At 48.5% G+C, this 15719-nt stretch overlaps 1 pseudogene; it reads right to left on the bottom strand.

Moving 5' to 3' along the window:
• Positions 1 to 2370: 2370 nt before the first annotated feature.
• The window catches only part of LOC119923744, a 29419-nt pseudogene continuing 16070 nt past the window's right edge, over positions 2371 to 15719 (bottom strand).

Raw genomic sequence — 15719 nt, 5'->3', positions numbered from 1 at the left:
GGGCGATAGAGAGGCACAGCCTCCCAGAATAACGATTATTGCCACCAGGGGGCAGGCTGCAGCTCTCAGACCAGAGGATGGTTCGGGTTTCAGGGACCAGGGGAATCTCTCCATAGCAGCTGATCAGTGCCTTTCCTCGGCCTCGAGGATCATTCCTCTTACACTGTGGGCACTTTCAAGGCCCACATTTACTCCATTACTGAGTGGGCTGCATTACTACCCCTGGGGCGGGGGCGGGGTGTGTGTGTGTGTGTGTGTGTGTGTGTGTGTGTGTGTGAGAGAGAGAGAGAGAGAGAGAGAGAAAGAGAGAATAATAGGGAGGAAGAAGCATGATGTAGTTCATTCATTCATTCAATCGTCTTTATTGAGCGCTTACTGTGTGCAGAGCACTGTACTAAGCGCTTGGGAAGTCCAAGTTGGCAACATATAGAGACGGTCCCTACCCAACAGCGTGCTCACAGTCTAGAAGGGGGAGACAGACACCAAAACAAAACATTAACAAAATAAAAGAAATAGAATAGTAAATATGTACAAGTAACTGCCTCTCACAGGAGAACAGGGGCTGGGGCACTGTGCAGGGCTGTAGTTCTGTCTGATTTGATTGGGACTGAGAAGACCCAGAACCCTTAATTCTGTAGATGGGTCAAGCCTCACTGTGACTATAGTCCTGTCTATAGGGTCACTGAGCAGTCTCAATCCCCCAAGAAGGGACCTTTCTGGGCTCAACAGAGAAGCATGTGGGATCTAATGTCACCAAGAGGATAAAGTGCCTATCAGTGTTTCTACCCTACTTTTCTCTGAAAAGCAGAGTGTACACACTCCTGCCTGAGATGAAGATGAGATGTCCTTACCCAACAGTGGGCTCACAGTCTAGAAGGGGGAGACAGAGAACAAAACATATTAACAAAATAAAATAAATAGAATAGATATGTACAATTAAAATAAATAAATAAATAGAGTAATAAATACGTACAAACATATATACATATATACAGGTGCTGTGGGGAAGGGAAGGAGGTAAGGCGGGGGGGATGGAGAGGGGGAGGAGGGGGAGAGGAAGGAGGGGGCTCAGTCTGGGAAGGCCTCCTGGAGGAGGTGAGCTCTCAGTAGGGCCTTGAAGAGAGGAAGAGAGCTAGCTTGGCAGATGGGCAGAGAGAGGGCATTCCAGGCCCGGGGGATGACGTGGGCCAGGGGTCGACAGCGGGACAGGCGAGAACGAGGCACGGTGAGGAGATTAGCGGCAGAGGGGTGGAGGGTGCGCGGTGGGCTGTAGAAGGAGAGAAGGGAGGTGAGGTAGGAGGGGGCGAGGTGATGGAGAGCCTTGAAGCCGAGGGTGAGGAGTTTCTGCCTGATGCGCAGATTGATTGGTAGCCACTGGAGATTTTTGAGGAGGGGAGTAACATGCCCGGAGCGTTTCTGGACAAAGACAATCCGGGCAGCAGCATGAAGTATGGATTGAAGTGGGGAGAGACACGAGGATGGGAGATCAGAGAAAAGGCTGATACAGTAGTCAAGACGGGATAGGATGAGAGCTTGAACGAGCAGGGTAGCGGTTTGGATGGAGAGGAAAGGGCAGATCTTGGCAATGTTGCGGAGCTGAGACCGGCAGGGTTTGATGACGGCTTGGATGTGAGGGGTGAATGAGAGAGCGGAGTCGAGGATGACACCAAGGTTGCGGGCTTGTGAGACGGGAAGGATGGTAGTGCCGTCAACAGAGATGGGAAAGTCAGGGAGAGGGCAGGGTTTGGGAGGGAAGACAAGGAGTTCAGTCTTGGACATGTTGAGTTTTAGGTGGCGGGCAGACATCCAGATGGAGATGTCCTGAAGGCAGGAGAAGATGCGAGCCTGGAGAGAGTGGGAGAGAGCAGGGGCAGAGATGTAGATCTGGGTGTCATCAGCATAGAGATGATAGTTGAAACCATGGGAACGAATGAGGTCACCAAGGGAGTGAGTGTAGATCGAGAACAGAAGGGGACCAAGCACTGGACCTTGGGGAACCCCCACAGTAAGGGGATGGGAGGGGGAGGAGGAGCCTGCAAAAGAGACTGAGAATGAACGACCGGAGAGATAAGAGGAGAACCAGGAGAGGATGGAGTCTGTGAAGCCAAGGTCGGATAGCGTGTTGAGGAGAAGGGGGTGGTCCACACTGTCGAAGGCAGCTGAGAGGTCGAGGAGGATTAGGATAGAGTAGGAGCCGCTGGATTTGGCAAGCAGGAGGTCATTGGTGACCTTTGAGAGGGCAGTTTCCGTGGAATGTAGGGGACAGAAGTCCATTTGTCTTTGAGAAGCAGAGTTGTTTGGGCTCCTGTGACCAAGTCACCAGGGATGCAGGTGGGAGAGCAGAAGGTAGGTATTGTACTGGAAACAGGTCTATTGGGTCTGCAGTTCTGGATTTCCAGTCCTTGTGAAATGAGCCTCTCCTGGGGATCGGAGGAGTGCGGGCTGGACAAGTGTTAGTCTGGCAGAGTATAGCAATCAGCTTAGCTGCAGTTTTCTGGGTGATGATAATCGTGGTATTTGTGAAGTGCTTACTGTGTGCCAGGCCCTGTACTAAGTGCTGGGGTGGATACAGGCTGATCCGGTTGGACCCAGTTCCTGTCCCACATGGACTCACAGTCTCAATCCCCATTTTTCAGATGAGGTAATGGAAGCCCAGAGAAGTGAAGCGACTTGCCCAAGGTCACAGAGCAGACGAGTGGCCGAGCTGGAATTAGAACTCATGACCTGCTGAATCCCAGGCTCCTGCTCTATCCGCTAGGCAATAAATGACTGTCTCCATCCATTTGTCTAGGGGAATGGAGACAGACGTGAATGTGAATAAATTCTTTGTAATCCATCTTTTAAAGCAAGTAAGTTTTCTGCCAAGCCTGTATACTCCCTCTCCAGCTGTGAATACTGTTATATCCTGGCAGCTGATGTGGTCTTCATCTGTTGACAGAAGGCAGGATGGGGGAACGTGGACCCTCAGCATCACTAATCCAGGTTCCCCAGTTCTGCGTGTCCATTAACTGGGGCCAGTGGAGAAGCTCCAGGACCACTTCATTCCCATGAGGCCAAGAATCCTCTTCCCCCCATCCTCAGAGGGGGCTTTGATGGTGTGTCCCAAGATCCCCTCGTTGTGAGCCCAGTTGGCTCTAAGGTCTGGGAGGAAAACCCCCACGGGCCTCCTCCTCCAGCAACGTGCAGGTCGGGGCCGGATGACCAAGGGGAGAACGCAACTGGCTGTTGCTCCTTCTGCAGGTGCAGCTCATCACAGCTGCCCGGCCCTGAGGACTGTTCCCCTGAATTTGGGCAGTCAGGTCAATTCTCAAATGCACCCCACCATTGAAAGACTAGTAGGTCAGTCCCAATCAAAGGAAAGGTGGTGGTGGTTGTTTGTGTGTGTGTGTGTGTGTGTGTTCACGTGCATAAGTGTATGCGTGCACACGTATGCGTGCGTGAAAGACGGGTTTATTTTTTGGTTGAGTAATGAAAAAGGAGTTGCCACTGTCATCAAGGAGGCTGGTTCTGGACTCAGGAACTTTGGGCTCTGTTCAGGGACCTGACTTTAGTTGGCCAATCGAGCAGACCGAGGGCCCTGCGCATCCCTGTCCGCAGGTGAGGACGCCCTCCGTGCCTAATAGTGGTAGCTCCTGTGGGAGTGGAGACCCTCACCATGACCACAGCATGGATACAGAGCGGTGGATTTCCCAGTTCTAGTCCTGGGAAGAGATGGAGCCAGGAGCTAGGCTGCCATCTCTAAGGGAAGGTGTTGCTTATGGCTGGTGAAAATGTTTGTTTAGGAATTTACATCATTAAAAGTTCATCTCTAGAGAACGAGAGAATGGGGCTGGTACTGGAAATGGGGACTGGGACTCTGAGCAGGGAACTGGTTTTGTCTGACCTGACTGTAGGACAGAGAAGATTCGAGGCTGCCAATTCTATAGATGGATCAAACCTTCCTGCTCCCGCACCACTGTCTGCACATCCTTATTTCTCTCCTAACTCCAGTCCATACTTCACGCTGCCGCCCGCATCATTTTTCTACAGAAACATCCGGGACGTGTTTCCCCACTCCTCAAGAGACTCCAGTGGTTGCCCATCCACCTCCGCCTCAAACAGAAACTCCTCCCCATGGGTGTTAGAGCACTCGAGCCCCTTGCACCTTCCTACCCCACCTTGTTACAGTCCTACTACAATCCAGCCCACACCCTTCACCTCTCTAAAGCCAACCCTCTCACTATATCTCCAACTAGTCCATCTCGCTACCCATCTCTCACCCACCTCCTGCCTCTGGCCTGGAAGGCCCTTCCTCCTCATACCCGACGGACAAAGACTCTATTCCCCTTCCAAACCTCACTGAAGTCACATCTCCTCCAAGAGGTCTTCCCTGGCTAAGCCCTCCTTTCCTCTTCTCCCACTCCTTCCTGCATTGCCATAACTTGCTCCTTTCATGTGTCTCCCCCGACTCCCGCCGCCCCCCCCCCCACCGCAGCACTCCAGCAGTTATGTCCATATCTGTAATGCATTTCTTTATATCACTGCTGGCTCCTTCTCTAGACCATAAGCTCACTGTGGTCAGGGAATGCATCTGTTATTATGTTGTATTGTACTCTCCCATGTGCTTCATACCGTGCTCTGCACACAGTAAGCGCACAGTAAACAGGATTTGCTGACTAACTAACTCTGCCCAGCCAAGGGCTTGGCCCTGCCTGGCCTGGCAGTGTGACCATCCAACCCTTGAGTCTCTGCCCTCCTCATCCTTGACTCTTCCTCAGTAACCCATCCGGCACATCTTACGCCCCTGACCTTCCCTTCTCCATTAATATCTGTGCCTCAGTTTCCTTATTTGAAAATGGGGATTAAGACTGTGAGTCCAGTGTGGGACAGGGACTGTGCTCAACCCAATTATCCTGTGTTTACCCAGCTGTTAGTATAGTGTCTGGCAGATAATAAGCACTTAGCAAAAACCATAGTTATTATTATTATCCTGGAGGTTAGATTTGGCCAATCTGTGGGGGATTGATCAGCATAGATCCTGTTCTCATTTCTCTTGCCACTTGACTTTTTTATTTTTTAATTTTAATGATTATTTTAATGGTATTTCTTATTCAATTGTCATTCAATCAGTCAATCAATCGATCACTGCTATTGATTGAGTCCTTACTCCGTGCAGAATAGTATAGTAACTACTTATAATATTTAAGTGCTTACTATGTGCCAAGCATCCTAGTAAACTCTGGGGTAGATAAAAGATGCAGAGAAGCAGCGTGGTCCTGTGGCAAGAGCCCAGGCCTGGGAGTCAGAGGACCTGGGTTCTAATCTCATCTTCACCACTTATCTGCTGTATGACCTAGGGCCAGTCACTTCACTCTTCTGTGCCTCAGCTACCTCTTCTGTGAAATGGGGATTACAGCTGTGATTCCCATGTGGGCCAGAGCCTGTATCTAATCTGATTAACTTGTCTCTAGCCCCACGCTTGGTACGGTGCGTGGCATGTAATAAGTGCTTATGGAGAAAAAAAAGGCTGTGGGGTCTTCTCCTCATTCTTCTGTTCAGTCACTCGGGAGACATGTGAGTTTGAATGAATGAGTCATTTATAGATATGTGCATAACTTCTGTGGGGTTGACAGTGGGGTGGATATGTTCAGAAGTTCATGGGTGCCAATCCTGGCTCCGCCACTTGTCTGCTGTGTGTTCTCGGGCAAGTCACTTAATTTCTCTGTGCCTCAGTTCTCTCCTCTATAAAATGGGGATCAAGACTGTGAGCCTCATGTGAGATAGGGACTGCATCCAACCCAATTTGCTTGTATCCACCCTAGCGCTTAGTACAGTGCCTGGCTCATAGCAAGCACTTAACAAGTACCATAATTATTATCATCATCATTATTATTATTGTTATTATCGTTATTATCATTACATGCTCCCCAGTACACGGTACAGCAGCGCCACAGGAGGCAGACACTAGTTCGAGACCTCTGATTGATTGATCGATTCAGCCGTGTCCTTCCCAAAGCCTCCCACTCTCAGACCGACTCTGAGAGAGGATGGACCGTGGTGGATTCTGGGCCCAGAAAGACACAGACCCTTGTCCTGGATCTCCCAGGAGGCCGGCGGCAGACCTGCCACTGCCGATCCGCTCTCATTCATTCAGTCGTATTCATTTAGTGCTTCCTGTGTGAAGAGCACTGTACTAAGCACTTGGGAAAGTGCAGTACAGCGATAAAAAGAAACAATCCCTGTCCACAATGATCTCGCACTCTGGGGGTGAGGTGGGGGGGTGGGGTGGGGGAGAAAGATATCAAGACAAGTAAACAGACATCACTAAATACAAATCAAATTGCAGATTTATACATGAGTGCTTTGGGGCAGGGAGAGGTGGAAAGAGCAAAGGGAGTGAGTCAGGGTGATGCAGTAGGGAGTGAGAGATGAGGGAAAGAGGGGCTTAGTCAGGGAAGGCCTTTTGGAAGACATGTGCCTTCAGTAAAGCTTTGAAGGTGGGGAGGGCAATTGTCTGGCAGATTTGAGGAGGGAAGGCGTTCCAGGCCAGTGGTAGGAGGTCAGCGGTGAGACGGGTGAGAACACGAGGCACAGTGAAAAGGTAGCACCAGAGAAGTGAAGTGTGTGGGCTGAGATGGAGAGGAGAGAAAGGAGGTGAGGTGGGAGGGGGCAAGGTGATGGAAAGCTTTAAATCCAATGGTGAGGAGTTTATGTTTGGATAGGCAGCCACTAGAGATTTTGGGGGAGGGGTGTGGCATTCCCTGAACATTTCTGTAGAAAGATAATCCAGGCAGCGGAGCAAAGTATGGACTGCAGTAGGGGGAGGCAAGAGGTTGGGATGTCAGAAAGGAGACCGATACAGTAATCCAGGCTGGATAGGATGAGTGGTTATACTAACGTGGTAGAGGTTTGGAGAGAGAGGAAAGGGCAATTTTTGGCGATGTTATGAAGGTGGGACCGACAGGATGTAGGACCCGGACTGTGTCCAACCCGATGATCTTATCTCTATTCCAGTGCTTAGTTCAGTGCCTGGGACACAGTATGTGCTTCACAAACACCCTGGAAAAAAGCAAAACAGTGCCACCGGAAGGTGATTCATTCATTCCTTCAATCATATTTATTGAGCGCTTACTGTGTGCAGAGCGCTGTACTAAGTGCTTGGGAAGTACAAATTGGCAAAATATAGAGACGGTCCCTACCCAGGTGATCATCATCAATCGTATTTATTGAGCGCTTACTGTGTGCAGAGCACTGTACTAAGCGCTTGGGAAGTACAAGTTAGTACAAGTTAGGTGATGGAGAGTCTCAGCCTCACAGAACCATGCCCTTGTACCGCCATCGGGCAACAGAGTAGGACAGCCTCCCAGGCCAGTGCCTGAAGCGACGACGGGGTGATAGAGGCACACCTTCACAGAACAATGCCTAGAAGCCACATGGGGCTGTAGAGAGAAGCCTTGCCCTAGAACAAGCCTCCTGCTGCACCATGCTATACTATAATATGCCGCCACCCAGCGCAGCCACCCTGAACAAGCCTGTTGTCCAGAGAGAGGCACAGTCTACCAGAATAACAATTAGTGCCACCAGGGACAGGCTGCCGCTCTTAGAACAGAAGATGGTTCTGGTTCCTGGGGACAGGAGAATCTCTCCATAGCAGCTGCTCAGTGCTTCTCCTCGACCTCTTACATTGTGGGCACATTCAACTCCCAAATTTACCCCATTACTGATTGGCCTGAATTGCTACCCCAAAGGGAGTCTGTGTGTTTGCGTGTATGTGAATAGTAGAGGGGAAGAAGAGTGTTGAGGTGGCTGCCACTCAAGGGAGAACAGGAGCTGGGGTGCTGTGCAGGAGGCTTGTTTTCTCTTCCTTGATTGGGACTGAGAAGACCCAGGGCCCTTAATTCTATAGGAGGGTCAAGCTTTCCTGTGTCTATAGCAAAACCTCCTCACTATTGGCTTTAAAGCACTTAAACACCTTGCCCCTTCCTACCTCATCTCACTGCTCTCCTACTACAACCCAGCCCGCACGCTTCGCTCCTCCGTTGCTCACCTTCTCACTGTACCCAGATCTCTTCTGTCTCACCGCCGACCTCTCGCCTGCATCCTCCCTCTGGTCTGGGCTGCCCTCCCTCCTCATATCAGACAGAGAATTGCTCTCCCCCACTTCAAAGCCTTATTGAAGGCACAATTCCTCCAGGAAGCCTTCCCTGACCTAGCCCTCCTCTTTTCTTCTCTCACTCCCTTCTGCCCCTCTCATGCTTGCTCCTTCATACATTCTCTTTCCCTCCCCCATGGCACATATGTTTATATCTGTATAAATCTGTAATTTATTTATTTATTTCTCCTTTTAGTCATTTGTATTAATGTCAGTCTCCCCCTCTAGACTGTGAGGTCATTGTGGGCAGGGAATGTATTTGGTGCTATATAGTACTGACCCAAGTGCTTAGTACAGTGCTTTGCACACAGTAAGCACTCAATAAATGCAGCAATTGTTATTGTTATTAAAAATAAGAGTAAGGCCCCTCCCAGTCCCAGTTGGTAGTATAATACGGTAGTCCAATTTGATATTGTCAGAGAATTAAAAAATATAATAATAATGATGATGGTATTTGTTAAGCACTTACTATGTGCAAAGCACTGTTCTAAGCACTGGGGAGGTTACAAGGTGATCAGGTTGTCCCACGAGGGGCTCACAGTTTTAATCCCCATTTTCCAGATGAGGTAACTGAGGCACAGAGAAGTGACTTGTGCAAAGTCACACAGCTGACAGTTGTCGGAGCCGGGATTGGAACCCATGACCTCTGTGTCCAAAGCCCGTGCTCTTTCCACTGACCTACGCTGCTTCTCAAAATAAAAATATGGCTTTTTTAAAAGTGGTATTGGTTAACCAGTCTGTCAATCATATTTATTGAGCACTTACTGTGTGCAGAGCACTGTACTAAGCGCTTTGGAGAATATAGTATAATAAACAGTGTATAATAATAAACAGAACCTCCTGACTCTCCCCACGACAGTCTATACTTCACTCTGCTGCCCGGATTACCTTTCTACAGAAACGTTTTGGGCATATCACCCCGCTCCTCAGAAATCTCCAGTGGTTGCTTATAAACCTTTGCATCAAGCAAAAACTCCTCACTTGCTGGTTTCAAAGCTCTCCATCCCCTTGCCCCTTCTTACTTCACCTCTGTTCCCTCCTTCTACATCCTAGCCCACACACTCTGCCCCTCTGGTGCCAATCTCCTCGCTGTGCCTCATTCTCTCCTGTCCGGCCGTCGACCCCTGGCCCACGTCCTGCCTTTGGCCTGGAATGCCCTCCTACTTCAAATCCCCCAAACAATCAAACGTCCCCCCCTTCAAAGCCCTACTGAAGGCACACCTCCTTCCCAGACTAAACCCTCCTTTTCCTTTGCTCCCCCTCCCCTCCGTGTCACCCCGACTCGCTCCCTTTGCCCTGCACACAGGCAGTGAAGCATTGTGGCTCAGTGAAAAGAGCCCGGGCTTTGGAGTCAGAGGTCATGGGTTCAAATCCCAGCTCCACCAATTGTCAGCTGTGTGACTTTGGGCAAGTCACTTCACTTCTCTGTGCCTCAGTGACCTCATCTGTAAAATGAGGATTAAGACAGTGAGCCCCATGTGGGATAACCTGATTACCTTATATCCCCTCCAATGCTCAGAACAGTGCTTGGCATGTAGTAAGTGCTTAACAAAAGCCATCATTATTAGTAGTAGTAGTACAGTGCTCTGCACACAGTAAGCGCTCAATAAATACGATTGAATGAATGAGTGACACAGCCCCCTGTTCCATAAGGAGCTCACAGTCTTCATCTCCGTTTTCCAGATGAGGGAACTGAAGCCCATCACTTAGAACAGTCCTCCAGTGCTTAGAACAGTGCTTAGCACCTAGTAAGTGCTTAACAAATACCATAATTATTATTATTATTAGGTCCTTGCCCACTCTCACACAGCAGACAAGTGGCAAAGCGGGAATTGGAACCCATGTCCTTCTGACTCCCAGGCTCCTGCTCTATCCACTAAGCCAACCTGCCTCAGTTCCCTTATCTAGCAGTGCAATGTGCTTGACTCAGTTCCAACTTGGCTCCTCCATTTGAGTAAATCATGAAATGAAGTTATTTGAGTCAATCAAATGATTGGGCTTGGCTTTGAGTTAATCAAGTAACCAGGCAGTTTGAGTTAATCAAACTACTGGGCTTGACTTGATTGAATCAAGTCACCAAGCCTGGAGTCAATCAACCTATCAGCCACATCCAGCTTGGTGAAGCAGGTCTAGGCAGAGGGAAAGGTCAGAGAGAAAGGTGGACCAAAGCAGGACCTTGACTATTGTGCTTCCACAGTTCACAGTTTTAATCCTCATTTTACAGATGAGGACATTGAGGCCTAGAGAAGTGAAGTGATTTGCCTAAGGTCATCCAGCAGACAAGCCGTGGAGCAAGGTTTAGAATCCAGGTCCTTCTGGCTCCCAGGCCAAAGCTCTATCGACTAGGCCATGCCGCTTCTCCTGCCTATGTTCCTTCCCCCTTTGTAATCGGCATCGATCAGACCTTTCTCTGGGAACATAGTTCTCTGAGGAACCCCAAATCTGAGGTGCGGTATGCAGAATTTAGAGGAACCAAAAGAGAAAGATAGAACTGCTTAAAATAACTCGGAGGAAAGATTAAAAACTGGGGTTTCGTTGCTTGGAGAATGTGAGAGGCTTTAATCATGGAACCCAAGGGTGTGAAGGAATATTATATGAGTGATGGTCATGAGTTGTTCTTGAAATCTGATAATCATCTCATGAAATGTTGTGGAGCAGTGTGGCCTAGTGGATTGATTAAGGGCCTAGGATTCAGAGTACTGCATCCTAAACCCAGCTCTGCCGGTCGCCTGCTGTGTGACCTTGGACAAGTCACTTCACTTCTCTGGGCCTCAGTTTCCTCAGCTGTAAAATGGGGATTAAACCCTATTCCCTCCTACTTAGACTTTGAACCCCATGTGGGACAAGGATTGTATCCGACTTGATAACTCCAGTGCTTAGAACAGTGCTTGACACATAGTAAGTGCTTAAAAAATATTATTAGAAACAAATAGGAACCAAAAAATCCCAACAATTATCAGGGATATTTGATAGAAAATAGAATTTGATAGAAAATGATAAAAATTAATAATTGTGGTATTTGTTCGGCACTTCCTATGTGTCAAGCACTGTTCTAAATTGAAGCCATAAGGAAGATTTTTGACTGGGTGGAGACCCATTGAAACGCATGGCCCAGCGGAAAGTACACGGGCTTGGGACTCAAAGGAACTGGATTCCGATCCCGTCTCCGCCACCTGTCCACGGTATGACCTTGGGCATGTCTCTTCATCTCTCTGGGCCTCTGTGATCTCATCTGGAAAATGGGGATTAAGATTGGGAGTCCCACATGGGACGGGGACTCTGTCCAACTGGATTAGCTTTTATCTACCCCAGCTCATACTGCAGAGCCTGGCACATAGTAAGGGCTAAACAAATGCCACAATAATTACTGAAGCATCAGCAAAGAAATCAATGGAAGAGCCTTTAGAGATCTTTTAAAGAAGGGTTTGATGTTGTTTGTCCGGGATGGTTTAAAAGTAGCCCTGCCTGGAGGCAGTGCAGTATCCTAGATGACCTCTCAAAGTTCCCTCCGGGCTGATTTGGGTAAGGATATATCCAACTCAGTATAGATATATTCCCTTAATTACAGCTCCCTGGAGATAACGGGGAGGAAATTTTATATTCCTACCTTGTGTCTTTTAAGTGTTTGTCTTGGCCCAAAATTCTGTTTCTGTACCATTAAAAAATCACGAAACTTTTGTTTCCTTTTAGCCAGAATACGAGATCGCCGATCCTATCTGCACCTATGTATTCTCAATCTTGTGGTGTTTACGACACTGCCAATCAAATGGGATACTGTAGTAATTATACTGGAAGATAAGAACTGTAGAGAGAGGATTGTTTTACCTCCATTTTTACCTCTGTCACCTGGGAGCTCATCGGTCTCCTTCTGGCTGCCTGCATCCACACCATTTTCTTACTTTTTTTCTCCAATGGAATTCATTAAGTATCTACTATGTTCCAGGCACTGTACTGAGGACTGGGGTAGATACAAGTCATTCAGATGGGACACAGTCCCTGTCCCACATGGGGCTCACAGTCTTCATCCCCATTTTACAGATGAGGTCAGTGAGGCCCAGAGAAGTGAAGTGACTTGCTTAAGGTCACCCAGCAGACAAGCTGTAGAACCAGGATTACAAATCAGGCCCTTCTGACTCCCAGGCCTGTGCTACAGTCCACTTGGCCATGCTCCTTCTCCTGTTTGAAATATTGAGAATAGTGCCATGAACTCCCCAGTAAATATCGCCAAGTGTTTGTTATTCTCTTGTCTGCAGACTGTAGACTCCCAGTGGACCGGGAATATGTCTACCAACTCTGCTGTACTGTACTTTCCCAAGCTCTTAGTCCAGTGCCCTACATGCACAGTATTCACTCATTAAATGCCTTTGATTGAATGATTCATTCATTCACTGATTCAATCCTATTTATGAAGTGCTTACTGTGTGCAGAGCACTGTACTAAGCTCTTGGAAATGACAATACAGCAATAGAGACAATCCCTGCAACAACAGATGGAGAGCCAGACATCAAAACAAGTAAAGAGGCAGCCATATAAATAAATAGAATTGTAGACTCATACATATATGCATAAGTGCTGTGGGGCCGGGGGCAAGGGGGAAGAGCAAAGGGAGCGACTCGGTGATGTGGAAGGGAGGGGGAGCCAAGGAGAAGGGGGCTTAGTTTGGGAAGGCCTCTTGGAGGAGGTGAGCCTTCAGCAGGGTTTTGAATGGGGGAAGACTGATTGTTTGGTGGATTTGAGGAAGGAGGGCATTCCAGACCGGAGGTAGGACGTGGGCCAGGGGTCGGCGGTGCTACAGGTGAGATGGAGGCACAGTGAGAAGGTTAGCACCAGAGGAATGGAGTGTGCAGGCTGGGCTGCAGAAGGAGAGAAGGGAAGTGAGGCTAAGAAGGGGCAAGGGGATAGAGTTTTGAAGCCAATAGGGAGGAGTTTTTGTTCGATCTAGAGGTTGATAGGCAACCACTGGAGATTTTTGAGGAGGTAGATGCCATGTCCTGAACATTTCTGTAAGAAAGATAATCCAGGCAGTGGAGTGAAGTACGGACTGAAGTGGGGAGAGGCAGGAAGTTGGGAAGTCAGAAAGGAGGCTGATGCAGTAATCTTGGTGGGATAGAGTGAGTGACTGTACTAATGTGGTAGCGGTTTGGATGGACAGGGCAGATCCTGGCGTTGTTGTGAAGGTGAGACGGATAGGATTTGGTGACAGATTGGCTATGTGGGGTGAATGAGAGGGCAGAGTCAAGGATGACACCCAAGGATGGTTGTGCCCTCTACAGTGATGGGAAACTCCGGGAGAGGACAGGGTTTGGGAGGGAAGGTAAGGAGCGCTTGTACTAAGTGCTTGTGAAGAAACAATACAGCAATAAACAGTGACAATCCCTGCCCACAATGAGCACAAAGTCTAGAGGGTGGGAGGCAGACCTCAATACAAATATCTGCATAACTACTGTAGGAGTGGGTGGGGAGCAGGGAAGAGTAAAGGAAGCAAGTTGGAGCCATGCCGAAGGGAGCTAGAGATTAAGAAAATTGGGGTTTATCCCATCATCATCCCCAGCAGCACTGATTGAATGCCTGCTTTATGCAGAGAGAGCATTCTACTAGGTGGCTGGGAACATAAAAAAAACGGATCTTTTTTTTAAAAGACACCTCTTGGTCTTTGAGGAGCTTTTGGACTAAGGAGGCAGGATCTCTCGAAAGATAAGAGAAGCAGCGTGACTCAATGGAAAGAGCACGGGCTTTGGAGTCAGTGGTCATGGGTTCAAATCCTGGCTCCACCAATTGCCAGCTGTGAGACCTTGGGCAAGTCACTTAACTTCTCTGTGCCTCAGTTACCTCATCTGTAAAATGGGGATCGACTGTGAGCCCCCTGTGGGGCAACCTGATCACCTTGTATCCCCCCAGCGCTTAGAACAGTGCTTTACACATAGTAAGCGCTTAATAAATGCCATTATGATTATTATTATGATAAGTGCACTCAGGCAGGGAGAGGTGGGGATATTCAAATTAGTCCATGTTTCCATTGACTAGAAAGATTTTAGGAGGCACAGGAGAAGGAATAGGACCAAATGGGCTTATCCATTGATGTTCATTAAGTCATTCATTCAATTGTATTTATTGGGCACTTACTGGGTGCACAGTACCGCACTAAGCACTTGGGACACTACAAAACAACAACAAATGGATACATTTCCTATCAACAATGAGCTTACAAAATTGTGGCTACCCTTGTCTTTTTTTATGGCATTTGTTAAGTGCTCATGTGCCAGGCACTGTACTAAGTGCTGGGGTAGATACAAGCTAATCAGGTTGGACACAGGCCACATCCCACACAGCCTTAAGCCCCATTTTCCAGGAGATGGAATTAAAACCTAGAGAAGTGAAGGGATTTGCCCAAAGTTCCCCAGCAGGCAAGTGGCAGAGCAGGGATTAGAATCCAGGTCCTTCTGACTCTCATACCCGGGTTCTATCCACTGAGCCGTGCTGCTTCTGGCCAACAATATGGGCATTCAAGGTTTGGCTGCGTTCTGTGGCTCTCTACCAAGAAGCTCGAGGCATTTTACAAAATCCATCTCCTGACAGCGCACCAAGTCCCGCGAATATTGTCCCTTCCTGGCTTGACTACCCTATCTTTCTCCTCACTGGCCTCTCTGCCTCTGGTCTCTCTACCGCCCAGGGTATTTTCCAAAACTCTCACCTGGAACAGCGATGATTAAAGCCATGGAATTGAATGAGCTCCCCGAGGGAGTGAGTGTACAGTAAGATAGAAAGGGTTTCAAAAGAGAACCTCAAGGGACACAAACAAGTTAAGGGATGGAGGGAGAAGAGGAACTGCTGAGAGACTTTTTCATTGGCTTTTTTGAAAAATGGTATTTGTTAAGTGTTTACTTTGTGCGAGGCAGTGTTCTGCGCTCTGGGGTCGATAGAAGATAATCAGGTTTGACACAGTCCCTTTCCCACATGGGGCTCACAATCTTAATCCCCATTTTACAGATGAGGTCTCTGAGAAGTGAAGCGACTTGCCCAAGGACACACAGCTGACAAGTGGCAGCACCGAGCCGGTTCTGAAGAGAACAAATTTCCTTCTGACTTTCAAGCCCGGGCTCTATCTACTAGGCCTCGCCACGTATAGACCATCGACGGGCAGCCGAGAACTGTGTCAAATGTGTTCGGCCCACCTGTCCGGCATTTCAGCACACCTGGTCAGGCACTGTTACCTGTAGGAATTTTTTGTGCTTACCCTGTGCCAGGCACTGTACTAATCGCTGGGTTAGAAACCAGCTAATAACATTAGACTCAGTCCCTGTCCCATCTGGGGCCCACTGTCTTCATCACCATTTCACGGATGAGGGAACTGAGGCCCAGAGAAGTGAAGTGACTTGCCCAAGGTCACCTACCGCCTACCTGTACTAAGCATTGGGGTAGAACCAAGATCATCGGGATCCACATGGAGCTCACCTTCTATGTAGGCGCTGTGGGCGGTGAATGTGTTTGTTATACTGTATTCTCCCAAGCGCTTAGTACAGTGCTCTGCATGCAGTCGGCGCTCAATAAATATGACCGATCGATTGAATGAGGGAGAACGGGTTTTGAA

The sequence above is a fragment of the Tachyglossus aculeatus genome, unplaced genomic scaffold, assembly GCF_015852505.1.
Source record: "Tachyglossus aculeatus isolate mTacAcu1 unplaced genomic scaffold, mTacAcu1.pri scaffold_238_arrow_ctg1, whole genome shotgun sequence".
Lineage (NCBI taxonomy): Eukaryota > Metazoa > Chordata > Mammalia > Monotremata > Tachyglossidae > Tachyglossus > Tachyglossus aculeatus.
The sequence above is the reverse complement of the archived record's forward strand: the minus strand, read 5'-3'. Positions and strand labels throughout refer to the sequence as shown.